Below are 8,564 nucleotides of genomic sequence, written 5' to 3'. Positions count from 1 at the left end.
GGAACTTCGTATCAAGCCTGATCGCTTACGCTGCACCCTCAAGTAGCCAACGCCACGTCGGCCTTCGATCACTGGCTAGCCTGCTTCGAAAGCTACCTCCGATCATCGACTGAACAACCCTCGGACGCACAGAAGCTCCAGGTCCTTTATTCATGGGTGAGCTCTGATATTTTTCCCCTTACACTGACACTGAAGTAATGGAGCTCCTGAAAGGACATTACGTTCGGTGGTTAATAAACTCTACGCAGTCTGTCCACGAGACAGCAACTCCCCAGTGAGTCCTTAGACGATTTCTGGCGTGCCCTGCACATCCTGGCGAGGAACTGTGACTGCCAGGCAGTTTCGGCAGTCGAGCATACAGAACTTTTAATCAGAGACGCTTTTGTTATGGGCATGGGGTCGGCATACATCCGCCAGCACCTATTGGATGGGGGTACGCTTGACCTTGCGGCAACCAGGCAGCTCGCGAATTCGCTAACAGTAGCCTCCCATAACGTACAGTTGTACGCCCCCGACCGCACGGCATCCTGGTGGACATTGTGGGCCCCACCAGCTACCGCCTCCAGCCCACCCCAAGCCTGCACCGCACGGCAGCCAACCAACCCCGGGGGGCCCAAATGCTACTTCTGTGGGCAGACCAAACACCCCCGGCAGCGCTGCCCGGTGCGGAGCGCAACATGCAAGACCTGCGGAAAGAAGGGTAATTTTGCTGCTGTGTGCCAGGCCCGGTCGATCGCTGCTGTTTCTACGCCCAGCGTTCCTACATCCCCATCTGCAACCCATGGGCGCCGCCATTTTCGTCCCCACAGACCACCTGCGGCCCGTGGGCTACGCCATCTTCTTCTCTACAGACCACGTGCGGCCTGTGAGCCCGTGGTCTTTAACGGCGCCATTTTGGACGGCGCCTCAGGACCCCTGCTCGTCGGGAACTTCGTCTGGCCGTTCATCGCCTGCCACTACCGCTGACCAGCCCGGGACCTACCAGCACCAGCCGCAGCTCGCCTCCATCACCCTCGACCAGTGCCGGCCTCACAACCTCGCAACTGCGACGACTACGATGAAAATCGATGGGCACAAGATTTCCTGCCTTCTTGACTCCGGGAGCATGGAAAGCTTCATCCACCCCTCCATGGTAAGGCGCTGCTCCCTCGCGGTACACCCCGATACCAAGAGAATCTCCCTGGCCTCCGGATCCCATTCCGTGGAAATCCGGGGGTACTGCATCGCGACCCTCACCGTCCAGGGCATAGAGTTCAGCAACCTCCAACTCTACATCCTCCCCAACCTCTGCGCTGCCCTGTTACTCGGTCTGGATTTCCAATGCAATCTCCAAAGCTTAACTTTAAAATTTGGCGGACCCCTACCACCCCTCACCGTATGCGGCCTGACGACCCTTAAGGTCAATCCACCTTCCTTGTTTGCAAACCTCACCCCGGATTGCAAACCCGTCTCCACCAGGAGCAGACGGTACACTGCCCAGGACAGGATCTTCATCAGGTCGGAGGTCCAGTGCCTGCTGCGGGAAGGCATCATTGAGGCCAGTAACAGCCCCTGGAGAGCCCAAGTGGTAGTGGTAAAGACTGGGGAGAAACAAGTGATAGTGGTAAAGACTGGGGAGAAACACAGGATGGTCATTGACTACAGTCAGACCATCAATCGGTACACGCAGCTCAACGCGAACCCCCTCCCCCGCATATCTGATATAGTCAATCAGATTGCACAGTACCGGGTCTTTTCTACAGTGGACCTGAAATCTGCCTACCACCAGCTCCCCATCCGCAAGGGGGACCACCAATACACTGCGTTCGAAGCAGATGGCTGCCTCTATCATTTCCTTAGGGTTCCCGTCGGTGTCACTCACGGGGTCTCGGTCTTCCAATGTTAGATGGACCGAATCGCTGACCGGTACGGACTGCGGGCCACCTTCCCGTACCTAGATTGTCATGATATTCAAACACACACATCATGATGGACACACCAACAGACAAATCAGAGCACACAACACCACAACCAATCACACACAAAGACATCAACCACATAAAAGCACGAGCACGACACCTAGTGGACAGTAGATCTGGGGACAAAGACACGGACAAGACCTGTTACAAAATCACAAACAGGGAATCCCCACGTGCAGAGTATCAAGACAAAACTGTACATAGAAAGTTTAAATAAAATAGCGTTGTACCATATACAACCGTGTTGGCTCATCTGTGTGTCAGAACGCCCAACACCACATGGTACAGGAGTGGATCGATACCTGCCAACTAACCTGCCATTCTGGACATGGACCGCACCGACAAACCGCAGCCGCTGCAAGTCGCGGGGAACCTAGGTACCAATTGGAAGCTCTTCAGGCAGCGATTTGACCTGTACATCCGAGCCAACGAAAAACAGAGTGCCTCGGATGAAACGAAGATTGCAATGCTCCTCTTCTACGCAGGTCAGCACGCCCTCGACGTCTTCAACTCACTGGTGTTCGAAGAAGGCGAAAACCAATCCAAATATGACACGGTCATCCTCAAACTGGACCAGCACTTTAAGGTTGAAGTGAATGAAAGTTTTGAAAGATACCTCTTTCAGCAACGCCTGCAAGGTAAGGAGGAGCTTTTTCAACCCTTTTTGACGCACCTCCAAATTCTAGCGCAGTCCTGCGGTTACGGCAGCACCACAGCGTCCATGATCAGGGACCAGATTGTTTTTGGCGTTGCCTCTAGTGGCCTACGCCAGCAGCTTCTTAAAATAAAAAGCCTCACCTTAGCGTCTGCTGTGGAAGCCTGTGTCCTCCACGAGAATGCAACCTGCCGTTTTGCCCGATTTCAGGCGTCCGAATTGGCACGGAGGGGGTCCCCAGCCGTCGAATCGGCAAGCCAGGCCGCCCACGACGCCGAACGCATCCAGGCCGTCGATTACTTCCCGACCCACGGCCCGGACGACAGCGGCCGCTTCCCGCGCTTTTCGCGGTCTCCCGCGCTGGTGCGCGCCAAAAATAATGGCCACATCGAGGGACGCACTGCGCAGGCGCGCCCACCGCAAGATCGCACTGCGCATGCGCAGTGGCGCAACGAACGCCGTGACGTCATGACGTGCGGCAATTGTGGAGCTGTACACTTAAAAGGGCAATGTCCTGCTAAAAACCAACAGTGCCTCAGATGTGGCAAGATGGGCCACTATGCTGCCCACTGTCGTTCGGCTCAACCCATGGATCCTGCACATCCCCGACAATCTCGCAGACAAGTCAGGACCGTCCAGCCCACGCATCAAGACTTCCAGTTAAGTGATGCAGATGACCAGGATGCCTTCCGCGTTTCCGTCATCGATGTCAAAAAGGTCAATGCCATCAATCCAGCCGATGAGTGGTGTGCCACCCTGACGGTCAACCCGAACTCGTCGCAAGCCCATTAGACTGGACTTATGACACCGTTCATATGTCTAACAAGTTACACAATTTTATATGATAACCTGTTGTTGTTTATCGTTCCAGATATCGTCTGACTGGACCACTGTTCAAGTTTTTTTTCTCGTTCGCATTCATGTTCTGTTATGGTACAACCTTGTTCATGTGACGCACCCAACATCGCCCCATGTAAATAGTTACGTCATATGCACATGCTGTACACAACACACACACACTCTTAGATGCACTCACGACGCGATCATATTTATTACCACGTAGGCACATATCTTTGTAAAAAGGGGGGATGTCATGATATTCAAACACACACATCATGATGGACACACCAACAGACAAATCAGAGCACACAACACCACAACCAATCACTCACAAGGACACCAACCACATAAAAGCACGAGCACGACACCTAGTGGACAGTAGGTCTGGGGACAAAGACACGGACAAGACCTGTTACAAGATCACAAACAGGGAGTCCCACGTGCAGAGTATCAAGACAAAACTGTACATAGAAAGTTTAAATAAAATAGCGTTGTACCATATACAACCGTGTTGGCTCATCTGTGTGTCAGAACGCCCAACACCACATAGATAACGTCACCATCTGCAGCCACGATCAGCAGGACCAAGACGCTAACCTTCTCAAATTTCTCCACACCGCCAAACTCCTTAATCTCACGTACAATAAGGAGAAGTGCATGTTCCGCACCAACCGCTTAGCCATCCTTGGGTATGTTGTGTAAAACGGAGTTCTAGGGCCCAACCCCGACTGCATGCGTCCCCTCATGGAACACCCCCTCCCCCACTGCCCCAAGGCCCTGAAACAATGCCTGGGGTTTTTCTCCTATTATGCCCGGTGGGTCCCTAACTATGCGGACAAGGCCCGCACACTCATTCACTCCACAGTTTTCCTCCTGACGGCTGAGGCCCGCCAGGCCTTAAACCGCATCAAGGCAGACATCGCTAAGACCACGGTGCACGTGGTCGATGAATCCTTCGCTTTTCAGGTCGTGAGCAATGCATCAGACATCTCTCCGGCCGCCACCCTCAACCAGGCAGGCCCGTTGCATTCTTTTCCTGCACCCTCCATGCCTCCGAAATTCAGCACTCCTCTGTCGAAAAGGAGGCGCAAGCCATCGTGGAAGCTGTGCGGCATTGGAGGCATTACCTGACCAGCAGGAGATTCACTCTCCTCACTGACCAATGGTCGATTGCCTTCAAGTTCAATAATACACAGCGGGGCAAGATCAAAAATGATAAAATCTTAAGGTGGAGGATCGAGCTCTCCACCCACAATTACGAGATTTTGTATCGCTTCGGGAAGCTCAACGAGCCCCCAGATGCCCTATCCTGAGGTACATGTGCCAGCGCACAAGTGGACTGACTCTGGGCCCTACACGATAGTCTCTGTAACCCGGGGGTCACCTGGTTCTTTCACTTCATAAAGGCCCGCAACCTGCCCTACTCCATTGCGGAGGTCCTGGCTGTCACCAGAGACTGCCAGGTCTGCGCGGAGTGCAAACTGCACTTCTACCAGCCAGACTGAGCGCACCTGGTGAAGGCCTCCCGCCCCTTTGAACGCCTCAGCATGGACATCAAAGGGCCCCTCCCCTCCACCGACCGAAACACGTGCTTCCTGAACGTGGTCGATGAGTACTCCCGATTTCCCTTCACCATCCCATGCCCTGATATGACTTCTGCCACCGTCATTAAAGCGCTCAACAGCATCTTCGCCCTGTTCGGTTTCCCCGCTTACGTCCACAGCGACCGGGGATCCTCCTTTATGAGTGATGAGCTGCGTCAGTTCCTGCACAGAAAGGGCATTGCCTCGAGCAGGACGACCAGCTACAACTCCCGGGAAACGGGCAGGTGGAGAGAGAGAATGGGACGGTCTGGAAGGACGTCCTGCTGGCCCTACGGTCTAAAAATCTCCCGGTCTCCCACTGGCAGGATGTCCTCCCCGACGTGCTTCACTCCATCTAATCACTCCTCTGCACTACAACTAACGAAGCCCTCCATGAACGTCTCCTTGCCTTCCCCAGGAAGTCTACCGCAGGGGTTTCGCTCCCAACATGGCTGGCAGCTCCTGGACTTGTCCTCCTCCGCAAGCACATGCGGACCCACAAGTCGGACCCGTTGGTCGAAAGAGTACAACTACTGCACGCGAACCCTGTGGTAGTATGCATTAGGGGTCATGTGGGACTGTGAAGCCGTGATGTCATTGGCTGACAGATCCCGGGTCCTGGTTGGCTGTTGACCTCTAGCTCCGCCCTGAAGGCGGAGTATAAGAACCAGGAGTTCTCCCCCGCAGGCCAGTCTGCTACTGAACTGCGGGGAACAAGTCACGCTTAATAAAGCCTCATCGACTTCATCTCTATTCGTCTCTCGTGAGTCTTTGTGCGCTACAAACCCGCAGTACGCCTACGTGGCACACCCCGACGGGTGCCAGAACACAGTCTCCCTCTGGGACCTGGCACCAGCTGGATCCCCACCCACGACCCGAAACCCCCCCTTCCGATTGCCCCGATGCCACTCACCCTCCCCCCAGCGCACCTCACGCTTAATAAAGCCTCATCGACTTCATCTCTATTCGTCTCTCGTGAGTCTTTGTGCGCTACAATTTATTAAGCGTGCTTAAAAGAACTATGGAGCTCAGGATCATCCCGGAATGCCTGAGGATCAGCCCCAACGCAGTGAACGAAGCAGCAGTTTTCAAACACTGGCAGACTTGTTTCGAGGCCGACCTCAGAACGGCCCCCGGCCGGGTCACAGAAGACCAGAAACTACAGGTCCTGCACTCGAGGGTAAGCCCGGAAATTTTCCCTCTCATCGAAGAAGCAGAGGATTTCCAGACGGCGTTTGCAGCACTAAAAAGCATCTATGTTCGCCCAGTGAACCAGATCTACGCACGCTACCAACTCGCAACGAGACGGCAAAGTCCCGGAGAATCGATAGATGAATTCTACGCCGCGCTACTAATTTTGGGACGGGCCTGCAGCTGCCCGCCGGTAAACGCGATGGAACACACGGACATGTTGATGCGTGATGCTTTTGTGGCTGGTATGAACTCTTCCCAAATCCTCCAAAGACTTTTAGAAAAAGAGTCGCTAGGACTCTCAGAGGCACGGGCCCTTGCAGCCTCACTAGATGTGGCCGCACGAAACGCTCGCGCCTACGGCCCCGACCGCGCGGCAGCCCCTTGGGCTCCGTGGACCCCCGTCGCGACAAACCCCCCACCCCACAGGCTTGCGCGGTTCAGACGCCAAGTCGTCCCGGGGGAGCCCGCTGCTATTTCTGCGGCCAGGCGAAACACCCCCGGCAGCGCTGCCCGGCCCGCGCAGCGATTTGTAAGAGCTGCGGGAAAAAGGGCCATTTCGCGGCTGTGTGCCGGTCCCGGGAGGTCGCCGCTGTCCCCGGCGAACAAGGATTCCTGCGCGCTTCTAACGCTCCCCAACCCCCACCCCCCCAGCGCCCCATGTACGAACCGCAGGCGCAACCAGTTTGGGTCCCGGCCACCGCTGTCCAGCGCCCCATGTACGACCCGCAGGCGCAACCAGTTTGGGTCCCGGCCACCGCTGTCCCCGGAGAACAAGGCGATTTGCGCGTTTCTGACGCTCCCCAACCCCCCCAGCGCCCCATGTGCGACCCGCAGGCGCCGCCATTTTGGGTCCCGGCCACCACGAGGGGAGGAGGGGCGCCGCCATCTTGGGGCCCCCCAGACCTGTGCGACGCATGGGGATGGCCATTTTGTCCACCCCCGCCGCCATCTTGTGACCCCCCAGCCATGTGCGATGCATGGGGGCGGCCATTTTGTTCACCCCCGCCGCCATCTTGGACGGCAACAACGGACCCCAGTGTCGACGGCTCCACGGGGTTCGAGGAAGACGCTCAAGCACTACGATCACGTCTGGCCTCAATGACGCTGGACCAAGCACGGCCCCGGACGCTCCAGACGACGACAACAACGGTGCTGATAAACGGGCACGCGACACCATGCCTGGTCGACTCCGGGAGCACGGAAAGCTTCATCCACCCCGACACGGTAAGACGCTGTTGTTTGACCATCCGTCCCAGTGCGCAAAAGATTTCCCTAGCTGCAGGATCCCACTCCGTACAGATTAAAGGCTTCTGCATAGTGACCCTAACGGTGCAAGGGAGGGAGTTTAAAAACTACAGGCTCTACGTCCTTCCCCAACTCTGCGCGCCCACATTACTGGGATTAGATTTCCAGTGCAACCTGCAGAGCCTAACGTTTCAATTCGGCGGCCCAATACCCCCACTCACTATCTGCGGCCTCGCAACCCTCAAGGTTGAGCCCCCATCCTTGTTTGCAAACCTCACCCCGGATTGCAAACCCGTCGCCACTAGGAGCAGACGGTACAGCGCCCAGGACCGGACATACATTCGGTCCGAAGTCCAGCGGCTACTGAAGGAAGGCATAATCCAGGCCAGCAACAGTCCCTGGAGAGCGCAGGTGGTAGTAGTAAAGACAGGGGAGAAGCAAAGGATGGTCATAGACTATAGCCAGACCATCAACAGGTACACACAACTAGATGCGTACCCTCTCCCCCGCATATCCGACATGGTCAATCGGATTGCCCAATATAAGGTCTTCTCCACCGTGGACCTCAAGTCCGCCTACCATCAGCTCCCCATCCGCCCAAGTGACCGCAAGTACACAGCCTTCGAGGCAGACGGGCGATTATACCACTTCCTAAGGGTCCCATTTGGCGTCACAAACGGGGTCTCGGTCTTCCAACGAGAGATGGACCGAATGGTTGATCAACGCGGGTTGCAGGCCACGTTCCCGTACCTCGACAACGTAACCATCTGCGGCCACGATCAGCAGGACCATGACGCCAACCTCCAAAAATTCCTCCAGACCGCTAAAGCCTTGAACCTCACATACAACGAGGACAAGTGCGTGTTTAGCACAAACCGGCTAGCCATCTTGGGATATGTAGTGCGCAATGGGATAATAGGCCCCGACCCCGAACGCATGCGCCCCCTCATGGAATTTCCCCTCCCGCACTGCTCAAAAGCCCTAAAACGCTGCCTGGGGTTCTTTTCACATTACGCCTAGTGGGTCCCCCAGTACGCAGACAAGGCCCACCCCCTAATACAGACCACGACCTTCCCTCTGTCGACAGAG

Source organism: Scyliorhinus torazame, chromosome 18 (genome assembly GCF_047496885.1).
Source record: "Scyliorhinus torazame isolate Kashiwa2021f chromosome 18, sScyTor2.1, whole genome shotgun sequence".
Taxonomy (NCBI): Eukaryota; Metazoa; Chordata; class Chondrichthyes; order Carcharhiniformes; family Scyliorhinidae; genus Scyliorhinus; species Scyliorhinus torazame.
The sequence above is the reverse complement of the archived record's forward strand: the minus strand, read 5'-3'. Positions refer to the sequence as shown.